Source organism: Zootoca vivipara, chromosome 14 (assembly GCF_963506605.1).
Source record: "Zootoca vivipara chromosome 14, rZooViv1.1, whole genome shotgun sequence".
NCBI lineage: Eukaryota > Metazoa > Chordata > Lepidosauria > Squamata > Lacertidae > Zootoca > Zootoca vivipara.
Genome location: NC_083289.1, coordinates 23,490,200 through 23,512,511, shown reverse-complemented (window position 1 = coordinate 23,512,511; position 22,312 = coordinate 23,490,200).

Here is a 22,312-nt window from a genome sequence, read left to right as displayed (position 1 = left end):
TCCTGCCATCTTCCACTCTGTGGACACGACCAAAGCAATGTAGACATCACTGAGACAGGAGTGTGAACAGGCTGGGAATGTGGGCTTGGGAGAGCACATCTGCCCTGCCATGGGATGCCCAAAATCTTCCTGGCATGTGGAAGGAGAATATATAAGAACATAAGAGGAGTCCTGCCAGATCAGGTCAAGGACCCATCTAGTCCAGCATTTTGTTCTCACAGTGGCCAACCAGGTACCTGCGGGAAACCCACCAGCAAGACATGAGCACAACAGCACTCTCCCTGCCTGCAATTTCCAGCTGGTATTCAGAGGCAAACTGCCTCCCGACAGGTAGAATGTAGCCATTGTGCCTAGTAGCTATGAATAGCCTGATCCCACATGAATTTGTCTAATCCTCTTTTAAAGAAGGAAGGCTGAGACCCTACCTGCCCGTGGACTGTCTCGCCAGAGTGGTGCATGCTCTAGTTATCACTCGCTTGGACTACTGCAATGTGCTCTACGTGGGGCTACCTTTGAAGGTGACCCGGAAACTACAACTAACCCAGAATGCGGCAGCTAGACTGGTGACTTGGAGCGGCCGTCGAGACCACATAACACCGGGCCTGAAAGACCTACATTGGCTCCCAGTACGTTTCCGAGCACAATTCAAAGTGTTGGTGCTGACCTTTAAAGCCCTAAACGGCCTCGGTCCAGTATACCTGAAGGAGCGTCTCCTCCCCCATCGTTCTGCCCGGACACTGAGGTCCAGTGCCGAGGGCCTTCTGGCGGTTCCCTCGCTACGAGAAGCCAAGTTACAGGGAACCAGGCAGAGGGCCTTCTCGGTAGTGGCACCCACCCTGTGGAATGCCCTCCCACCAGAGGTCAAAGAGAACAACAACTACCAGACCTTTAGAAGGCATCTCAAGGCAGCCCTGTTTAGGGAAGCTTTTAATGTTTGATGGATTTCTGTATTTTAATATTTTGTTGGAAGCTGCCCATACCGGTAGTGGCTGGGGGAACCCGGCCAGATAGGCGGGGTATAAATAATAAATTATTATTATTATTATTATTATTATTATTATTATTATTATTATTATTATTAAGCCATCCAGGTTGGTGGCCAAAAGAGCATTAAATAAGAAGAGCCTGTTGAATCAGGCCCATCTTCTCTAACATCTTGGTGGACAACCAGATCCCCATGGAAAGAAGGAGCTGAATGTCACAGTACTAGCCCTACCTGCAACTGGTATCTGGGGGCCTGCATCATCTGACAGGTATAACAAATGGTGGAGGCATTACAGATAGTGGTTGTTGCTGTTTAAAAACCAGCAGAAAAGCCACATCAGAACATGATGTTCTAGTCATCTAGCCTAGGACAATAACCAGGACATAAAGAACAGTGCAACACTGAGCCAAATTCCATGATACTTTAATGCACCCAACTTTGGTCAGGGATTCTGGGATAACACCTCCCCACCCTCTTAGATTCACAGGTGCACTCTCTCTGTTCATGGGAGCTGCATTTAGTGCAGATTGGGGTGGGGTTGGCCCTCCAGATATTGCTGAACTACAACTCTCATCTGTCCAAGCAAGAACAGCCAATGGCTAGAGATGATGGGAGTTGTAGTTCAGCAACATATGGACGTCGAAAGGTCCCCCACTCCCAATTTAGTGTCATCCTTGAAGGCGCCCAATTGCATTTCTTTGAGGTTTGTCCGCTATCGATGTTTCTATCCACCTATGCTATTGTCACCTTTGGGATTGGAAAGTCAAAAACTATTATTTTGATAATAATGAAAGGCAATATGAATCAGTAAATCCAGCTCTGGGTACAGAGTTGATTTGCAGGCAATTCCGACTCTTTTAACACATTTTCTATGCAACATGGCAGTACTCTGCCTGCACACACAAATTTACTCTTTACGTCTAATTCACATTTAACGTCTTTCTTATAGATCAAGGCAAGGCTCTCCTCCTAACCAAAAGATTATTGCATTAAGTTGTCTGACTGAGCTTTGACTATGAAGCATCAAGCTAATGAAATGATTCGCCTTTGGTGGTGAGAGCTTTCCACGTTCCATAAGAAGATTTGGAGCTAATCGGACTTAGAGCTGTTTCCATCCAAGTCTCCTTTCTGCAACTTCCTGGTTTCTTATTTTTCTCCCCTTGTTCACATTATTGTTCAGATATCCGCTTGATTTCCACCCCCTCCCTTTCCACCCCTTTGATGTGGTAAGTGAATCAGAAATTGGTTCTAAACTATGCCTAAGTAGGAATAAATGCATTTCTAATCCAATTTTTTAGACAATTTCCTTTTGGGGTGGGCTTTATGCAGAGCGGTCGGTTTCTGCTTGGCTATCTCCATGTACTAGCAGCATTGGGGAAGAAACCAAAATTTCATTTGCTTTTCACTTTGGAAAAAAGAAAGAAAATAATGCATTATGGGAATAGGGATTGTTTAGCATCCTTAGATCGATATGCTGCTTCTGTACTGTACGACTAAGACAGAGGGTGACGGACTTGTCTCACATTCTCTCTCTTCCTCTCCTCCTGCTTTTCTTAGTTTTTCACAGGATGAGCTGAACTGAATGCAAAACCAACCTAACCTGTTGCTTAGGGCACCAAGGGTGTAACGAATGGGGGGCTTTTGGCCTCTCCCTCTGTCCCTCAGGCCACATCTCTGATCATCAGGCCAGAGGCGTAACAAGGTCAGGTGATACCCGGTGCGGTAATTATTTACACACACACACACACACACACACACACACACACACACACACTGAAATTTTGGGGGAAGGTTGCCCAGATTTGTGAAGCTTTTTAAAAGTTTTTTAGGGAGGGAACCCCAGAATAGTTGACCTTTTTAAAGTAAGGTTGTCCAGAGTTGTGCAGCTTTTTAAAGGGACGGTTAAAGTCCCATTCCAGTTCCTGCTATGTTTCAGTAAGTGGCATTCAAAAGCATTACTGCCTCTGACCAAACCTCAGACTTGGGGGGGACAAATACAGCCCTCCAGACTCTGCTTTTGGTGTTGGAGACTCTTCCTAGGCCACAGTCTCCTAAGCCACATCTCTCACGAGCCCCGATCCACACCTTCTTTTTGTGTCCTTTCCTGGCAGGAACATGTCCTTATTCTCTTGCTTGCCTGGATGAAGGATCGAGAGGGGTGCCCGTAGAAGCTCGCCTTTTGTAGAAAGGTAACATTCACATTTGTTATACCAGCCCTGCCCAATGCTTGCTCGTGGCCCTCAGAAAGTTGCCCAGAAGGGAATGTGGCTATCTGTCTGGAAAAGGTTCCCCAACTTGGGTGCAAAGCATTATTATTCTTTCTAAATACCAGTAGATGAAACCTTCATCTGAGTTCTTCAGGAACTTGGGGGATTCTCAATTTAATTATGGTTGGGTGAGAAGAAACCCTCCAAAATATTTGCTCGTCACCTTCCATTTTAGTCTCCCTCCTCCCTCCCTGCCTCCCTCCCGCCATTGCCTCTCCCCAGCCTTCTGTGCATTTCTTTATATATCTATGCCAGGCCTCCTCTTTCCAATTCTTCCTTTAAGGTTTAATTTAACAATAACATTTGCGATTGGGGTCCCGCGCATCTCAAGGGCATTGCGCTTGAAATTGCACACGTACCACACCATTTATCATAGCCTGACATGTGTCATGTTCCAGACTGCAGCTTCGAGAGGTTACAGCTCGCGACTGCTCCTTTGTTGATCAGCTGCTGAGACAACTGAGACACCTTTCTTTTCTCCCCCCCTTCTTTCATCCACCCCCCTCCTTATTATTAAAGCTGCCTTGTTCCTTTTTTTTTTTTTTGAGTGTCCAACTCGGCTCCTGTCTATGGAAAGAATGCTGATGACTGCCTCTGAACACCCCCCTCCAAATGTTGACATCTTCTTCTGCACTTCTTTGGCTTCAAGGGCTGGTTAGGATCTCTCACCCTTTCAGTGGGAGAGATTTCAAGGAACTTCTTGACAAGGCAGAGTTCTAATGTGATTGTGGCTTGTTCCATTTTAGGAGAAAGGTTCATTGGTTTTCTTTCTTTCTTTCTTTCTTTCTTTCTTTCTTTCTTTCTTTCTTTCTTTCTTTCTTTCTTTCTTTCTTTCTTTCTTTCTTTTTTCCATGTCAAAGAGACCCAAATCATACAAATCAGAAAATTCTGCTCTAAAAAAAGTACATAAAATTAATACTAGACACTCAGCTAAACAGGATTCAGGCTTGCTTTGTTCTCAAATCCGCATTGCATCCCATTCTTACAGGCCTTGGAGGGGCCCTGTTGAGTCTCAAGTTGTGCCAGCCTGCCCACACGTTTGGAGGTTGTGATCCTCCAAACCAGACAACCCCAAGCTTGGCCCTCCAGATGTTTTGGGACTACAACTCCCATCACCCCTAGCTAACAGGACCATTGGCCAGGGATGATGGGAATTGTAGTCCCAAAACATCTGGAGGGCTGAGTTTGGGGATGCCTGCTCCAAACCAACACGGCCCATGCATACTGGGCCCCTGCATATTGTGTATGGTGGCTTAACAAGAGAACATAAGGGGAGCTCTGTTGGATCAGATGGAACAGGGTTTCCCAAACTTGGCTCTTCAGCTGTTTGTGGACTACAGTCCCCATCATCCCTGACCACTGGCCCAGCTAGCTTGGGGTGATGGGAGTTGTAGGCCCAAAACATCTGGAGGGCCAAGTTTGGGAAACCCTGAGTTGGAAGGACCATATGGTCCAGGGTCCTGATCTCCTGTGGTCCTCCCCATAGGAGCTGTTTAGATCATAAGATCATAAGAAGAGTCCTGCTGTATCAGGCCTAAGACCCATCTAGTCTATCATCCTGGAAGAAAGAGGGACCAGAGAAATTCTAGAACAGCCAAAACAGGAGCTCCTGTTTTCACCAGCTCATTCTCCAACTTTTTCTCCTTCCATGCAGGCTTCTAGGTCTTGGTGGCTCCTACATTTTTTAAAATCATTTTTTGCACCTCTCAAAAACAAAACAAAACAATACAATATATGCATGGGTAGGTGTGGGTTGAGAGGGGTGGTGGTTTGCATTACATATTTATCTAAACGACAGCCGCTTAAGCCTGGATAAGAACATAAGAAGTGCCTCCCTACTGGATCAGGCCAGTGATCAGTCACATGCCTCTGGGAAGCCCACCTGCAGGTCATAGGAGGGTACTAACCCTGGTTAATGCTGCTTGCCTGGGACCACTCAATATAACAAGCATCTGGCAGGACACAAAATACCTTTTTAGTATTATCTGTAGGCTTTTTTTCAGACAGGTAATAGCAAGAAACTGAGAAACTGAAGGGGGAGGAACTGAAAATTTTCATATGGCAATATGCCTTATTGGAAAGAATGAGAAAACAAGTGCAAGCAGGGAGACAAACCAAGATGAAAGATGACTTCGTAGGACAGTGGCACAAGTTCATTCTTTGGTCAAGAAGAAGTGAAAATGGAACTTCAATACTAGCTTCACAAGAACTTTCTTGGAGAGACTTGATAGGCTGAGATAAAGCAGGGCATCGCTCCTCACATTCTCCCTATGTATTAAGAAGATCAGAATGATGACTCAAAAGTGGTATGGTATACCAAACAAAGCCAGATATGACTTCTATGTATTGTGATTTATTTTTCTTCCATGCTATTGTTATATACGAAAAATGAAAAGTTAAAATAAAGAGAATGCAACATTTAAGAAAATGAACACATCTATTATTATGATGGACAGGCCGTGTGTTTGTGTTTTGGCTTGATTTTTATGAGTGACATAGGGCAGATATCTGGAAATAAATCATTATATTCCAGGTTGGGATAAGTAAGAATGACTGTTTCCAAAATTGTATCCTTAGCAGAGGCTTGGGTTTGGTGGTGGAGCAAGGATGGAAATTCAGCTGGACATTTGGAGATGCCAAGAAATGTGATGTCAGTACAAAAGGATCTCCACGCTGCCACTTGCAAATCCCGAGGGAGGGAGGCAACTACCTAGTGGGGATATTAATTATTCTTACTCTTTCTTTTAAACAAAAAAAACAAAACAAAAAAAACCCTGCTAGGCAGGATCCAGTAATTACTTTCGAAAGCATTTAAATGCAATCAGGCCCAAATGCTTGAGATGTTATAGGAAAGATTAATGACATGTATATGTTAGACTCGCAGTGCAGATTACGATTTATAACAGGATGCAGGAAATGGACAGAGCTTGCTTAGGAGTCCATTCTGCATCTCTTGTCCTGCGTGTGTTTCTTTGGCTTGGCGCAGGGTGCCAGCCTCTAATGGAGACACAATGGGACTTCCGAGGAAATAACCACTCTTGGAACAAGATTGTCATGTCTTTCTTAGTCCTGTGCTCCCATTAGAGGGAAAAGTTTTGCCTCTATCCCCAGGCTTTTCCACATCGAGCAGATGTTGCATTATGTGCTGTGGTGTGTATGACTTGATTTGGGATGAGGCCCTTATGCCTTGCTCTGTGTACCACCAGAGGAGGGGCCTGAAGTTGGTTCAATCTGAGGTGCTCACACAACCACCTCAGGATTCTCTTGCCTTCAGGAGTCAGGTGACACCAGAGAGCCAATTGGGTACCACTGTCACAACTAAACTATCCAGATCTAGGCACATCTGTACTATACATTTAAAGAATTGTTATGCAACCTTAAGCAACCATAGTTTTCCCCAAATAATCCTGAAATCCGTAATTTGTTAAGAGTGCTGAGGGACCCCTATTCTCCTCACAGAGTTCAATTCCCAGAGTGGTTTAATACTCAATCTCTATTCCTAGAAAATTTTGGGAATTGTAGTTCCATGAGGGGAATAGAGGTCTCCTAACAGTTCTTCCGTGCTCTGCTCTGGTTCTCCAGAAGTGGCTTTGTCATGCTGGCCACATGACCCAGAAGCTGTACGCCGGCTTCCTCGGCCAGTAAAGTGAGATGAGCGCTGCAACCCCAGAGTTGTCTGCGACTGCACCTAACGGTCAGGGGTCCCTTTACCTTTACTTTTAACAGTTCTTAGGATCCTTAACAAACTATAATTTTCAGGGTTCTTTGGAGTGTGCAGGGGAACAACAGCTGTTGAAGTGTCATCATTTAGTGCTTTAAATGTATGGTACGAATGTGGCACAAAAGAAATCCAGAATTTCACCCTCTGTGCCACTACTCTGCCAGCTTGGTGTCAGCTTGCCTGATTTCTGTCTGCTGCTTTCCAGGTGTGTCACCTCTTTCCAGTCCATGACAGTTTTGTCTCTTTTTATTCATAAGTCTGTTTCTTCACCTTTCCACATCAATCTGCTTAAACAAATACATAAAAAACCTCATGGAAGTTTGTATTTTTTTAAAAAAACATTCATTTCATGGCACAATATAATTTAAATATGTATTTCAATGTGCACATTTTGAAACATATCCTAAAACATGCATTTTGTTACATTTCTTGAGCCAAGAATTGCATTGCAAAATTCAGAGAAGTGCAGAATCCAAAGGATAATTTTGTTCCTGTATGTGAATTAGTCTCAGGGGTGTGGCTTTAGGTCAGATCACTTAAAACTGTAGAACAAATGAAATTCACAAATCTCCATAAATTCAACTCCATCTATGTTTCTCACTTACCTTACTAGAACTAATGAGATGGCTAAAGGTAGGGGTCAGCAACCTTTTTTCAGCCGTGGGCCCGTCCACCGTCCCTCAGACCATGTGGTGGGCCGGACTTTATTTTGAAAATAATAATGAATGAATTCCTATGCCCCACAAATAACCCAGAGATGCATTTTAAATAAAAATACACATTCTCTTCATGTAAAAACACCGGCAGGGCCCACAAATAACCCAGAGATGCATTTTAAATAAAAGGACACATTCTACTTAAGGAAAAAATACGCTGATTCCCAGACCATCCGTCATAGCTGCCAAGTACCCCGTTTTCTCCGGAAAACCCCCGATTTTACTTACCGTTTCCCGGTGGTCCCCCGTATCACTTCGTCTCCCGTTTTTCTCCGTTGTTTTCTCCTGCCGGCGGCCATCTTTTTCTTTCCGATTTGCCCTTCTATGGACACCAAAAATGGCCGCCGGCGGCTTCAAAAGTCGCATCTACACATGTCCGGAAGTGCATAGATGCGTCTTCTGGTGTCGGCGGTGGCCATTTTTGGTGCCCATAGATGGGCGGAGCGACACTGGAAGTTGCGTCAACGCACTTCCTGACATGCGTACAAGCGACTTTCGAAGCCGGCGGTGGCCATTTTTGGTGCCCATAGAAGGGCAAAGCGACACCGGAAGTTACGTCAACACAACTTCCGGTGTCACACGGCTGCCGGTCCCGGATTCTGCAGTCTGGGACTTGGAAGGTAAGCCATCCATGGGCCGGATTGAGAAGGCCCTTAGGTTGCCTACCCCTGGCTAAAGGTATTCTATTTTTTCCTTGATTTTTAAACTTTAAAGAAAAATGAAATCTGATGCCATTTGCAGGGGGACAAGACTTCACAATTTCTGGCATACTTCCATGGAGGTATCAATGACTGCCAGCCACAGTGGCTATGTTTTACTTCCACTGTCGGAGGTGGTACCCCAAAGGCCAGTTGCTAGGAACCATGCAAGAGCAGAGAGTGTCCATGTCCTGCTTTTGGGCTTCTCATAGGCTGGATACTGGAACAGATGTGCCTTTAGCCTGATTCAGCTTTCAGGATCTTCTTGTGCCCTTTTGTTCTTTGGGACTCATGCTACATCATGTCCTCCAAACAGGCTTTCTGGGTGGTATGTCCAGTAGCAAGCAACAGAACTTTATAACGCATTTAGAACGCTGTTTCCTTATGAATGTAGCCGAGTCACTGGTAAGGTATGCAACAACACTTCCCTGAAATTTTTTGAGAAATTTCTCTCCTTCACAAAACAATCACCCCCTGTTTTATAGTGGGTGGGGAAATATTTTTGGGCAGCAGGAGAGATTTTGACCCAGCCTTAATGGCGCCAAAGAAAGGCCTATTATCTGTTACAGGGGAGCGATATCAAGCATGTTGGATCAGCTTTGTATTGCGTTAGCAGCCCAAGATCTACTAAAGAGTGCCAGGTGCTAAAACAATACTATTAGAATTAAAGACCAGAGTGCCTCTGAGCATATTGTGAACATAGGAATTTATTTTCTTCACCAAGATTGAACTGAGCTCATAGTCCTTTCATTTAGCTTTTTAAAATTTCAGCAGCCTACTTTGAGTAAGAAAAGACCTTTAGGTATAGTTATTCTTACAGGAATACAGGAAGTCAGGAACCATTCCCGATCTATTGCAAATCATTCAGATATATGCAGGTAGATCCTGTTCAACTTTATGTTCACCCCTGCAGGTAGGCTCTGCCAATTTCGGTTCTTTCCATTTCTCGTTTCTCCAATCTTCAATTCACTTCTTTTCCTGCAGCAATTTATGATATGTATATATTTGTAAAACATCACAAAACTTCACCAACATTTTAGTTCAGATTTCTTCTAATAAACACAATTTTGTATGAGTTTTACCCAATGTTCACATTTCTGCAAACAATCCCCCCTATTACACTGTGTTTTGGTGTGCTGTTTTGACTAATATATATGTTTTTGTACACGCTGGTCAGTTGAAGAACTGGATCACAAAATTCAGATAAGTGTGAATTTTGTAGAAAGGCTTTGTTTGGGTCGCTTATTGGTCCCGAAAGTGCTAATTTGTTAGATCTGCTTACCGATGTGAAGTGAATGGATTTTCTCCCCCTTTCCCAATCATAGGTGACCTAAATACTATAAATAATGGGACATGGAGCACATATAGCAAAAGATCCCTCAATTTTGTAGGAGTCAATGCCTATACCTGTTTTTCAAACGTTTACAAATGGATTGTGGGTGTAAAGCTGTCAATGACAGTTTGTGGTAAGAAGCGAGCCCTTCCCAGTGTTGACTGGGTCCAGTAAACTTTCCAGGTGTTTTGGAGGTGAATCTTTTCATTGGCACACAGCCCTCGTTTGACCCGGCCATTTCACATCATTACCAATTGCTTTGTTCCTCCATCTCCGACTTCCTCCTTGTGTTTTATTGGCTTCTGCTCCGGCTGACCTCTTCCAACAGTTTACTTTCTAACATCCTGAAAGCTTCATCATCGCCGTCGCTCAGTTCATCTCACCTTGGGCTGAAATTAAAAGGGGGTGGGGGAGAGATAGAGAGAGAGTGCACAATGACAAAGGCAACAGGAGAGATCTCAGCAACATCCCGGTGACAACGTCAAGCGGGCAAAAATGGGCCAGGCAATCACCCAGAAGAAAAGCGGGTGGGTGGGGGATATCAGGCATGAATTGGTTCAAGCAGAAGGGAGATGAGTGCAGGGATTAGGGGGAAACAAGAGTGTTGAGCAGTTCTTAAGAGAATGAAAAAGGCAGAGATCTTTCTTTCTTTCTTTCTTTCTTTCTTTCTTTCTTTCTTTCTTTCTTTCTTCAATGAGACAGGCTTTTGTTTACTTCTTACACCAGTACAAGGACAACTGATTTGAAAATCCAGATGGAGAGCAATGAGCACCGGGGGAATTCTGTACTAAATCCTCACATTGTGGATTTTTTGGGGGGTGGGTGCTGATTCACACATGTGTATATGCCTCACTCAATTGCCCAGCACTTGATGCTAGAAGAGCTATCTCAGTGGAGGAAGGTAGGGAGATGGGATTTCAGTAGGGCAAGGTAAGCCTGGCATTGGATCTATTCAAGAAGATATAGGCTGACGGAAACACATGTGCGTGTGAGTGTTTTAACAACATGTGCTTCCCCTTCCCCCACTGCACAAACTTTTAAAGCTTTTCGAAGGAAGAATAAAATGAATAGCAGGGAGGTCAGGCAGGCTAAAGTTCAGAATGAGCTCACACTTGCAATACAGGTTTAAAATGATAAGGCCACTCACCTTCTGTGGTGGGCGATGTTGTGGCCAGGTATCTGGGTCCTCGCTGTGAGCTGGCTCAGGGGTGGGGGATTGACACCCCCTTGCACCAACCCTGGCCATGTCACCCCCAGAGCACAGGGCCTTGGCATGCAAGAAGGGTGTTTTGTTTGCTTGCTTGCTTGTTTAGTTTGTTCAAAGTAAGATGAGAAACAAGGAAGTAGTAGGTCCTCTGCATGAAGAAGACAGCAAAAAGCTATTGAGTGATGGAGAGAAGGCAGAATTGCTCAACAACTACTTTCCCTCTGTCTTCACTCCAAAGGAAAACAGTGCCCAGCCTGGTGATAATAGAATAAATGATGCAGAGAGGGAGCTGAAGCACAAGAGAGGAACGGAGGTGGTAAATAAAAACCTAGCTACTTTGATTGAATTTAAATCTCCAGGGCCTGATGAATTGCACCCACAGGTACTAAAGGAGCTTGCAGGTGTTATCTCAAAGCCTCTCTGTATGAGACTGAGAAATTTTGCAGAACAGGTGAAGTCCCTGTTCTGGAGGCTGGCAAATGTTCTCCCCATCTTGAAAGGGTGGGGGAGAACCCAGCTAGCTGCTGGCCAGTCAGCTGGACATTGATACCAGGGAAAGTCCTTGAACAGATAATAAGTCTGTGAGCACTTAGAAAAAAAGAACCTGTGGTTACATTTGTGGGTGAAGGTAAAGGTAAAGGACCCCTGGACGGTTAAGTCCAGTCAAAGGTGACTATGGGGTGTGGTGTCCTGGGTCCAGTGTTGACTTGGATGAAGGAATTGAGGGGATGCTCATCAAATTTGCAAATGACACCAAGCTGGGAGCAGTATCTAATGCTGCAGAAGACGGCGTCAGGATTCAAGTTGACCTTAACGGATTGGAGAACTGGAACAAAACTGACACGGTGAATTTCAATAGGGACAAATGTAAGGTTGTATAGTTAGGAAGGAAAAATCAGATCCACAAATATAGGATGGGGGACACCTGGCTTCATAGCAGTCCACGTAAAAAAGATCTAGGGGGTCTTAGTAGACCACCAACTTAACATGAGTCAACAGTGTGATGCAGCAGCAAAAAAACCTAATGGCATCCTAGGCTGCATCAACAGAAGCCTGGTGTCCAGATCAAGGGAGGTAATAGTACCACTATATTTTGCCCTGGTCAGACCCCACCTATAGTGGTTTGTGCAGTGCTGGGCACCACAATTTAAGAAGGATAGTGTATCACATGTTTGTGGGGAGCCCAGTGCCAAATCATTCATAGATGACCTGATTCTGGGTCTGAGTTTCGTACGTAGCAGAGCACTCCCTCGCTGAGAACTACTGGATTGTGGGTTTGAGCCCCATATTGGACAAAAGATTCCTGCATTGCATGCAGTTGGACTAGATGAGCCTCGTGGTCTGTTCCAACTCTGTGATTCTATTTCTTTTCTCATTAATTGATGGAGAATGGTTGAGAATAATAGAGGAGAAATTTGGTGTGTGTGTGTGTGTGTGTGTGTGTGTGTGTGTGTGTGTGTGTGTGTGACCAGTGGGCACTGTAGTGGTGAAGGAGCATGACTAGTGGGCATGGTTCTACTTCATATACACAACACACCTTTATAGAAATGATATACCCATGTGTTGTGTGCTTATTCTCCCTCTCCCACTCACAAAATTACATGGCGCAAAATTCTCTAGGTCTATAGCCTTTGGTATGCCTAAGTTATTAGTTTATACACATCTCATTTTTCCCCTTCCCTTAGGCTTCTAGGAGGGGGGGGGGAATAGCTTTTCCCCCTCTTCTGTTTTGTTTGCTTTTGAGAAAAGCCAAAAAGAAAATTCTTCTTCGGTTAAACTTTCTGCCTCTCAGATAAAAAACAGCAGCAATTTTCTGCTTGAATTTCTCGGTGACTAAATCCATTGATCATCCTTTCTCTCTGTGAGTGAGGAGTGTGTTTCTGTTTAATAACTCCTATCCTTCTCCGTGAGGTTTTTTTCTCTCCCCCTCTCCCCTCGCCCTCTCTCTCTTGCCTTCGCTTGTTTGTGTTGTGTTGGTCAGTCCACTGCACTATTCCTCTGAGAGGTAAAGAGAGCGCAAAATTGAAGTTATTTTATGCTTGGGCTCCCCTTGTCCCAATTTTCAGATCTTCATGTCAATTTTCACACATCAGTGTCATATGGGGAATGCTATGGAAATTTCACCAGAGTCCTTGGGAGATGATTTAGATGTGACCACCCCCACTCCTGGCCAAAATCCACTGCCTCAGCCTCCAACCCAGATGAACTGTTTTTGCAAAGACAATTCAATCTACAATTAACGTGCATTTAAGAAATATAACTACTCAGACCTGTTTTTTTATTTTAAAAACACTATGTTTTTTTGCAGAAATAATAATAATAATAATAATAATAATAATAATAATAATAATAATAATAATAATACACCTAGTCACCTGCTCTTGCTTCTGGTAAATTTGTTGTTGTTGTTGTTTAGTCGTTTAGTCATGTCCGACTCTTTGTGACCCCATGGACCAGAGCACACCAGGCACTCCTGTCTTCTGCTGCCTCCCGCAGTTTGGTCAAACTCATGTTGGTAGCTTTGAGAACACTGCCCAGCCATCTCATCCTCTGTCGTTCCCTTCTCCTTGTGTTCTCCATCTTTCCCAACATCAGGCTCTTTTCCAGGGAGTCTTCTCTTCTCATATTAAATTATTTGGTAAAAGAGAGGTTATTCTCTCATCCTATTGTTTTTCCTGAGTAAAACATACTGGTAAAAATATACGCGATGATTTGTTAAATGCTAGCTAACATTCCTTCATACTTACTTAGATGCATTAACCTTTTTTGGGGGTGGGGGGTGGGGGGATGTGTGATTATCAGGGATGTTGGAGTATTCCAACAAAAACAGAAATAGCTGTGGAAATTGCCGATGCTCACTAATTTGCCCCATTTGCGGAACAGAAATCAATCCAGCACTTTTGTTTTTTGCTTTTCGTCTGCAAATGATACATAATGAATTTTTCTTTTCTTTCCCATTTGCATTATGTTTCCTTTGCATTGAAATGAATGGGGCAGAATAATGTGATGGCAACATATCTCACATAATTGCTTGCATACATTACGTAATTTTGCCGCAGCTGAACAGCAAAACGAATAATGTAGCTTTCAGTGGAAGGCGAACTGCAGTGAAATGGAAGCAGTGCTGCATGCCCTGAATACAGAGTGGAATGCCAAGCATCCCTTCTTACATGTCTAGTAATTATGCCCTTTTGGAAACAAATGGATCACAGGACAGTTGCTTCCGAAGAAAAGCATTGTGGGTTTATATGTGTGTGAAGTGTGTGGGGGGCATATGAGTGTGTAGCAGAGAGCAGAAATATATCTGGTTAACCTAGAAAAAGGCCTTGGACATTGGGCTTGGGGTGGGAGGAGGCAGTGAGGCTCTGTCCAATCCCAAGGAAATGTTGGAGTGAATATGGATTGCATTGACGGCAATCCTGGACAGAATTACGAGCCTCTTGGAGTTATAGTCTTAATCAGTTTCTTCAAAGAATAGGGAAACTCTTTTGCATGTTTCACTTTTAGCTGGCAACTGTTGAGCAGGTGAGGAAATCTATGTAACAAAGAAGGCAGAGCTGTGTGACCCTTTCAAGCTTCCTCCTCCCCACCTACAACTTCTTGCTCAATGCACTGTTCATCCCAAGGCCATCCCAATGCGTGTTTTTCTGCTCTGTCCACATCGGTGGCTATTGCTCACTTGGCAGAGAAGGAAAAGTGCACATTTTATGCAAGTTCACCTGGAAAAGAGGTAGGCTGTACAAGATATTCTGGAGGGGAAGTGGGGAGGGAGAACACCTGTCTTGCATGCAGGCATGTCTAAACTATACAGTTTCCTGCAATGGACATTAAGTGGCAGCTGCTGACTAGAAGAGGAGGAGGAGGAGGAGGAGTTTGGATTTGATATCCCGCTTTATCACTACCCTAAGGAGTCTCAAAGTGGCTAACAATCTCCTTTTCCCTTCCTCCCCCACAACAGACACCCTGTGAGGTGGGTGGGGCTGAGAGACTTCAGAGAAGTGTGACTAGCCCAAGGTCACCCAGCCGCTGCATGTGGAGGAGCGGGGAATCGAACCTAGTTCACCAGATTACGAGTCTACCGCTCTTAACCACTACACCACACTGGCTTGAAGCTTCTGCCATGAAATGCCAAGCATGCATATATGAACCAATTCCATTTCCATGATCTCTGTAATACTCCAATTTTATTTTATAATTGCAAGCAATTATTTTGTTAATATCAAGCCTATTATATTTTGGTAGCATCGTTAGCAACAAATAAGAGCATTTAATAGCCAGGGGGAGGGAGGGTGGGCATACGGGATTTGTAATATTTCCAAGATGATAAATGGAACTTCTGGATTACTTTTCAGCATTTGACTTTCTGCAGGGTTTTTTTTGGGGGGGGGGGGCAGCGGAGGAAACAAGTGTGTACAGGGCCATGTTACATTTCAGGAGATATTGAGACCTGGCTTGACACATAAGCAAATCCCCAGAACTCTCCTGATTTTATTTCTCGCTGCCTCTTAAACATGAAAGGGAATCCCAACGATCCAAGCAGATTTGATAAGAGGAAATTATATTGCGGATGAGATAACATGATTTGCCTGCTCCTGCCACTTAATGCCCACTGCAGGAGGGAAGAAAGAGTGAAGATGTATGCCTTAGATAGCATAAATGTTCTCCTTTTAGAACGCCTACCCTACCTCCATATATGCTTTGTAGATCAGCATAGCATGCCCTGGGGTAGCTTGAAAACATTTTGACAAGGTGGGGCGACTTGATTCTCAGGGCAAACCATTTAGTATGTTTTGTTGATTGCATTTCTTGCTCTTAAAGGTGACACAATTGTTGAAATGAGCCCCTCCCATATGCTTCTGCAGACCTGCGGACAGTTGGGTTCCCTATGAATTGGAAAGAATTGTCATGCTGAAAATCTCTCTCTCTCTCTCTCTCTCCCCGCCTTCCCTCTCTCTCAGCCAGCTAGAATTTGTACAGCTGTGTATAACAAATTGCTACCCAAGCTCCTCTCCTGGTTTGGTTTCATGAGCAGCCCCGGGATGTGATAGCTTTATCATAACTGTTATCCCCCCTTCGATCGGAACATGGGAAATGAGTTTAGATGAGCGCACTGCTGCGCTGTGCGCAGACCAGCCAATATTCTCCATAGCTTGCCTGCCGGGATCTCTGGCAACAATTTACCGTCGCGCAACAATGTTTAACTAAAGTTATCCTCGGAAGGGCTGTAGAAAGACACAGGCTCCTGGCCTGGAGCCATAACACTTTAGGCTGTGATCTTTCCCTGCTAGCATGCAGAGCAGAGGGAAGAAAAAGTGGTGATTGAGTCACCGGGAAACGAAGGAAGAATGCATTGCTAGGGCCAACATGTGTATTTCTGATGCTCTCGGGCACCTGCGAAGACCGACGCACTTCTGTGGGGCTCACCAGGACCAGAGATGTAATGGCCTGGGGGTCTTGGAGGGTGGGTTGAATACTTGTGACTATTTCTGCAGCAGGATCCCTGTCTCCAGCATCCTAGAGGCACCCAGTTAGCTTGAAAAGGGAGCCTTTTAACTACTGAGAAGTCACCTCACGCTTTGTGCTGATCGGAGCCAATCAGAATGAAAGGAGGTGGGTCAGCCACTTGGGATTGGCTCTGGAGAAGCTGCATGGGAAAGGAGTTGTTCTGTATGCACCAAAGCTAAGCATTTAGGAACACTGTCACAAGACAAGGTGCTTCAGTTTCAAGAGGATGGTGTGAAAATTCTGTTACGTACAAGGGAAACTTCAAGGAACACATGTGGTGCATCTCTATAACTATTGCAGAATTATAAGGTAAAAAGGTAAAATGGGGGGTGGTGGTTAGGGCAGCGCTGTGGTCTAAACCACTGAGCCTCTTGGGCTTGCCAATCATAAGGTCGGCAGTTTGAATCCACTGAGCTCCCATTCCTTTGTCCCAGCTCCTGCCAATCTAGCAGTTTGAAAGCATACCAGTGTGAGTCACGGTGTTCCATACGCCAGGAGCAGTTTAGTCACAGCCACATGACCCGGAAAAGCTGTCTACGGACAAACGCCAGCTCCCTCAGCCTGAAAGCAGAGATGAGTGCCACAACCCATAGTTGAATTTGACTGGACTTAACCATCCAGGGGTCCTTTACCTTTGCCTAATTATAATCCATATTGTTTAATCTTAGAAGTTTGTGTAATCTTAGAAGGGGCATGGCTGTGACTATTGTGGAAGAACCCTGCACTTCTGAATTTGCCACTACAGTCATACCTCGGGTTGCGAACGTGATCCGTGCAGGAGGCGCATTCACAACCCGCAGTGCTGCGTCTGCACACGCACGTGACGCGATTCGGTGCTTCTGCACATGTGCATGATGTCATTTTGTGTTTCTGTGCATGCACGAATGCCGAAACCCGGAAGTAACCCGTTCTGGTACTTCCAGGTTCGGTGCTGAGCGCAACCAGAAGACACGTAACCCGCAGCGTTCGCAACCCGAGGTATGACTGTACACTACTCGTTATGAAATTTTCTCCACACCAAATATCACCAGCCCTACCACATCTCCTTCAAGCTGTCACTCCTAGCTGAATTATGAGAATGTCTCTTGCTTACCTGCATGGAGGATGGAGTAAAGAATGTGCATGGAGTAAAGAATAAAGCCCTCTGCTTTATGTGTGGCTGGAATGTGGCCTCCTCTAGAAATGAATATGTCATATAATATAATAATAATAATTTATTATTTATACCTCATCCATCTGGCTGGGTTTCCCCAGCCACTCTGGGCGGCTTCCAACAGAAGAAAAAAATAATCGATTAAAGATTAAAAGCCTCCCTAAACAGGGCAGCCTTCAGATGTCTTCTAAAAATCTGGTAGCTGTTTTTCTCTTTGACATCTGATAGGAGGGCATTCCACAGGGCGGGCGCCACCACCGAGAAGGCCCTCTGCCTGGTTCCCTGCAACTTGGCTTCTCGCAACGAGGGAACCACCAGAAGGCCCTCGGCACTGGACCTCAGTGTCCGGGCAGAATGATGGGGGGGGGTGAAGATGCTCCTTCAGGTATATAGGACCAAGGCCATTTAGGGCTTTAAAGGTCAGCACCAACACTTTGAATTGTGCTTGGAAACAATTCGCTCTGCCTACATTTTCCTCTGATCCTGCCCACCATTGGAATGGCCCTCCCCCACAAGTGGCTCATGAGGAAATGTGCCCCCCACAGGGGGGAAGATTCCCCAACCTGCCTTAAATTCATACCTGCCTTCCTTAAAGATGGTTCCTTTCTCCTTTTTTATATGCTGGGATTTAACTGAAGAAGGCTCTGAGAAAAAGAAAACGGAGGAAAAAGCATTCAAAGGGTAGGCCAACCAGGGTCAAATGAATTGTTCATGGCTGGCTACAGTGAAGTAGCTCTTTTGCAAAATCCAGCAAGCCATCACCTCACGTGGTGGAAGAGGAGAAAATCCATCCATGAAATGAATAAGGCAGTGTGCATCAGGAGGCAGTCTGCACAGACCTCACTCCTATACATAGGCTATTTAGTTTCTTTATCTGATTGCTCCAGAGTGAAGTTCTGCCCTGTGGGCAACTGGGTGAATTGTTGAGCCGCTGTGGAGACCCTGGTGTCATGCACTTGATTCGGCAGTTTATTGGGCAGCTGCCCCGATTCAGGCTCCGGGAAGTGACACTTCTGATCTTCAGAAGAGGGTCAGCCAGCTACACAGCATTTCCATGCCCTCAGCAGGTGCTTCAGTGTCAATGATATTAAAGCTTCAGATTTTCTGCTCTTTGCAGTCCACATTCTGTGTGATTTCCCCCCTCTTCCTTTCTTTTGCTGACTTCTTGCTGACCGAAGACTTAAAATAGCCAGTCAGCTCAGCAGCTCACAAGCTTCCCCCACCGCTGTAAGCTTAATGGAAAGCAGGACACATTCCCTAAAGCAAATTTCCCAATCTACCTAGGTGTGGCCGGGACTGATGGGAGTTGCAGTCCAAAACATATGGAGGGCAGGTGGCAGGGTGGGGGCTGTTTCTAATGTTCCTGAATTTAGAAACTATTGCTGGTGACTTGAGCATAGTCACTTTTATTTGTTGACCAGGAAGCATACAAAAGTTACAGTTCCCAGAATGAAATCAAGGAGGGTTTCCATGGCTGAGTAGAGTTAAAGCACACACACCCTCCAAAAAATCCTGGAAATTACCCCTGTCATTTACCCCTAGGTAAAGGTAAAGGGGGCCCTGACCATCAGGTCCAGCCGTGTCCGACTCTGGGGTTGCGGCGCTCATCTTGCTCTATAGGCCGAGGGAGCCGGCGTTTGCCCGCAGACAGCTTCCGGGTCATGTGGCCAGCATGACAAAGCTGCTTCTGGCGAACCAGAGAAGCGCACGGAAATGCCATTTACCTTCCCGCCGGAGCGGTCCCTATTTATCTACTTGCACTTTGATGTGCTTTTGAACTGCTATGGGGTCATTTACCCCTAAGGAGCGACAATTCCCATAACTTTTAACAAACTACAGTTCCCAGAATTCCTTGGAGTGAAAATGTACTTATGGTGTGTAGGCAGCCTTGAGCAGCATTTCCTAAGTATCTGATGGCTGTGGCATAGAAAGGGATTTGATCAGTCTGCTTCTAGTCTCCATACATTCCAAATGTGTACATTCATCAAACTATCCTGACCCATTTCTGCACCAATCTCTTGCCCTTTTTCTTAAAACAAATCTGCATGAAAATTCATATTTAAACGAATATTTGGAGTGCTATCCTCAGTCTGGAACAAAGGTGGTTTGTGTGTGTGTCCCCCCCCCCCCAAAGTTTGCATATTGTTTCAGAAAGTGCAAATGAGGTAGACTCTCCTTTAAATGCAAAGTGAATTGTCTTTCACCCCATCTCTAAGATTTTTGTGCTTCTGCTACCTCCTCTGGTATAGGTGCGAAGAGACAGAACAGAGAATGAGTCTGGCAGTCAGAGCCACAAATGGGAGGTGCCTTGCATTCAGATAGCCTCAGGTTCAATCCCTAGCATCTCCAGGTAGGACTGGAAAATAGCCCTGCCGGAAACCCTGGAGACATAGCTGCCAAGTTATCCCTTTTTTACAGGGATTTTCCCTTATGCTGAATAGGCTTCCTCGCGAGAAAAGGGAAAACTTGGCAGCTATGCCTGGAGAACCACTGCCATTAGTGTACACAGTACAGTCAGATTGACCAATGGTCTGACTCAAGAATAGGTCAGGTTCCTATGTTCCTTTAGATCCACCCCCTCTCTATGCACCTGGCATTTCAGTGGTGGGCAACCTCTAATATGATAGCGTAACACATAACATAAGAGGAGCCTGTTGGATTAGGGTAGTGGCCCACCTGGTTCAGCATCCTGTTCTCCCAGTGGCCAACCAGATGCATGTGGGAAATCCTCAAGCAAGACCTCAGCGTAAGGGCACTTTCCCCCACTGTGGCTTCCAGAAACTGGTATTCAGAAGCATTGCTGCCTCTGACCATGGAGGCAGAGCTGAGCCATTATGGCTAGTAGCCATTGATATCCTTCTCCACCGTGGATTTGTCAAATCCTCTTTTAAAGCCATCCAAGTTGGTGGCCATCACTGCCTCTTGTGGAAGCGAGTTCCACAGTTTAACTGTGAAGTGGTACTTCATAGTCCTGTGGAAGACTGTTGGATCGTTGGAAGATTCAGGACATACATCCGCCCTGAATCTTCCAACATTCAGCTTCCTTGGATGTCCACGAGTTCTAGTTTCATGAGAAAGGGAGTAAAATCTTCTCAGTACACTTTCTCCATGCCATGCATAATTCTACAAATGTCTATTGTGTCACCTTTTCTCTAAACTAGTAAAGTCCCAAATGCTTCAAATTTTCTTCATAGGGAAGTTGCCGCCCTGTATGTTTCTCCTATATGTTAGGAAAAAAGAGTTCTTTTGACAGTATCTAGCTGGTAATGTTTCCGCCAGCTGCAAACAGAAGCCCTTTGCCACATGGCATGTATGCCCTTAATGACATACCTAGTCTATGTAGAAATGTAACAGATAAGCCTTAAAATGGTCATCCGTGTTTTATTTTGTGTGTGTATATGTGCGGGATACAATTACCTGTGCAGGTCTAGTCTGTGAAGTGCGCTTTGAAAGAACAATGAGGAGGCCCCCGAGGAAGAGGTGGCGGCAGCTGAAGGCTAAAGACAGTTTCTCTTTGTGCAATCTGAACCGTCAGGGTTATGTCAAACTGAGCTAATCTAAATGTCAGCTTGCTGCTTCACAGCAGCACAGTCGTCTGTTATGTTGCAATGCAGCTCATTTGCAGCCTTCCAGTTCAACGGGTGCAAGTGGCGGACATGCTTTGCAAATGTCCCCATGTTACAGGATGGCCAAAAAAGGGGGCTTGGTCCACTTCAAAACACTCAGCTGTTCATTTTTTAATATATATTTTTCCAGACTGTTATTTGTCAGAAGCAAATTAGTTAAGGTCAATGACAGTTTACCCGCTGACAACATCAATGAAGTTTTAGAGTCCCTAAGTTCTGCCCCCCTGCCAAAAAATGTGGAACTTGTTTCTAACTGACCTCATTATACTCACCACTAGGGTTGCCAGACTCAATAGAGGACAGGACTTCTGTGCCTTTAATTGCCCTGCTCTCTTTTGAGTCTGGAAACCTGAAAGAGAAACCAGCAGACCCTTTGTTTAATTTCCAAGCAAAGGGTCTGCTGGTTTCTCTTTAAGGTTTCCAGACTCAAAAGAGAGCAGGGCAATTAAAGGCACAGAAGTCCTGTCCTCTATTGAGTCTGGCAACCCTACTCACCACACTTTGAAACCTGCCTTATACCAAGTCAGACCACTTGTCTACCTGGCTCAGTATTGCCCCCAATGACCAGCAGTGGTTGTCTAGGGTTTCTGACAAGAGACCTTTCTCTCAGAGATGCCGGAGGTTGAACCTTGGAGCTTCTGCATGCAGAACAGGTGCTCTAGTGCTGAACTATCGGCCCTCCCCCTTTCATTTTCATTAAAGCCTTGAAAACCCACTTGTTCTTTGTGTCTTATTCATCATAATCAGTAATTAGATGTGAGACAGGGCAAGCAACGAAGCCTCTCTCCATATGAACCTACCTGGACCCTGATATTATCTTCTAAGGCTCTTCTTTGTGTGCCTTCTCCAATAAAGGTCCATAGGGTGGCAATAGGAGAACAGGAATTTTCTGCAGTGGCTCTCCATTTGTGTTACGCTCTCCCCAGGAAGGTTCATTATATACCTTTAGGAACCAAGCAAAAATGTTCCTCTTCAAACCAGGCTGTTTGACATCTGATGACCTTTTAAATGTGTGGTGTGTGTGTGTTATTGGTTTGTTGCTTTTCTTATTTTTACTATGTATTTTGTGGTTTTTATGTTGTGGTTTTGTGTTGCGAACCA